Consider the following 1,967-nt stretch of genomic DNA (forward strand, 5'->3'; position numbering starts at 1 on the left):
GGCTGGGGATTCGAACCCGCCACCTTAGGTGTACGTGGCTGGCGCCTTAGCCGGTTGAGCTATAGGCGCCGAGCCATGGAGATGGTCTTAAAGGTCCTCCACCCCCACCCTGCTGTTTCTTAAAACTCAAGACACATAGTAGGCCTTAGTTAAAGAGTCTGTCCTTCCAGCCTCAGGTAATTTCTTACCCAACTTCCACATTCCTTTTGACCATTACGGTGTCAACCCCATGTCTAAAATACTGCTCTAAGGCAAGCAGTGTAACATGGTTCTTTGCACCCTCAATGACTCCCCAACAATAAAAAAGTAATAATAATACTAAAAAAATAAAATACTGCTCCAATGCTGGTCCCTCGCCCTCCAACCTCACTGTCTCTGCCTCAAATCAGGCTTTGATCACAGTTTCTTTCTTTCTCTCACACACCACTCCACGAAACACTTCTGACCCTGGATGTATGTGTGGTGGTAGTGGTGGGGTTCTGCTTACTTCGTTAGCAGATACCAGCTGGGTGTCCCCTAACTTAACTCAAATCTGACAGTGTCTATTTGGAGATAGTGTCAGATTCCACAGGTTGAGGACTCAGTCCCCCAAGACTATCACATACTTTGATATCAATTGAAAGGAGTAGGTTGTTACCTATACTTCTGACCCACCCTCTATAAAATTATGTGCTCAGGACCCTTTCCTTGGGTTTGACATATTTGCCATTATAGCTTATAGGACCCAGGGAAACACGTTTACTGGTTTACTATTACAAAGGATATTACAAAGAATACAGATGAATGGCCAGATCAGAAAGATACAAGAAAAAGGTATGGGGGAAGGGCAAGGAGCTTCCATATCCTCTCAAAGCACACAACCCTCTGGGGACCTCTGCTTGTCAGCTATGCAGAAGCTCTCCAAACTCTGTCTCTGGGGCTTTATGAAGGCTTCATTACATAGGCGTGATTGATTACATCATTGGCCATTGGTGATCAATTCAACCTTCAGTCCCTCTCTCCTCCCCGGAGGTTGGGAGACGGGGATGTCAGTTCCAACCTGCTAATCACATGGTTTGTTTCCCTGGCAACCAGCCCCCATCCTGAGGCTCTCCGGGAGCCCACCATGAGTCACCTCATTAGAACAAAAGATGCTCTGATCACCCAGGAAATTAAAGGAATTTAGGAGCTCTGTGTCAGGAACCAGGGGTCAAAGACCAAATATTAGAATACAAGATTCTTTTAGCACCCCTCTCTATCAGGGTTTGAGGAGCTCTGACTCAGGAGCTGGGGGCAAGGACCAAATATATATTTTCTTATTGTGACGCAATATCATATCTGATCTCTAGAAAACTGCCTCTTGGCCCATATGGAAACTACTGTCTTTCTGATTTCACATGATCTCTCCCCATACTGGAATTCTACCTGTCCTTGAAGGCACATCTCACATGTTCTATCCTTGGTAATGCTTTCCTTCTTGTTCTTCTCTCCCCTCTCGTTCCCCCATGGCAGGCTGACCTGCCCAGGATACTTTACTCAGGGCCATTAGCACTTCCCACTTGGTCAGGCAGCCAAGTGTGGTAGGGAAAGAGCAAAGGGCTTTGGAGCGAGAGCAGCCTGGGTTAGGACCCAACTTTGACTCACTGTGCGATGCTGCTGAAGTTATTTAACCTTTTGAGCCTCAGCTTCCTTGTCTGAAAAATGGGAATGATCAAAATACAGCAATTCTGAGGTGGTGGTGAGCATGAATGACACGGAAATATCCGTGGTGCTTATTCCTCATGTGTCCCGTGAGGGCGGAGTCAGACCATGTTTAATCAGCTTTATCCTCCCCTCATACAGGGCCGGGCATGTGGCTGGCAGTTGGTAACTATTACTGAGGACCTACTATGTGTCAGGCACCATGGGATGCTCTCCCAGTAGGTAAGAGTAGGTTGGCACCAGGTTTGTGTCTCTGTCTGACGCTCCTTCTCCAGTTTTCCCAGCCA

General features: G+C 47.1%; 1 protein-coding gene across 1 annotated transcript in view; it reads right to left on the reverse strand.

The window, feature by feature from the left end:
- Window positions 1-1,967, reverse strand: part of SHISAL2A (shisa like 2A) — a 27,723-nt gene that overhangs the window by 19,615 nt on the left and 6,141 nt on the right. The window lies entirely within an intron of this gene.

The sequence above is a fragment of the Otolemur garnettii genome, unplaced genomic scaffold (genome assembly GCF_000181295.1).
Source record: "Otolemur garnettii isolate 467f Iridium unplaced genomic scaffold, OtoGar3 scaffold00159, whole genome shotgun sequence".
NCBI classification, from domain to species: Eukaryota; Metazoa; Chordata; class Mammalia; order Primates; family Galagidae; genus Otolemur; species Otolemur garnettii.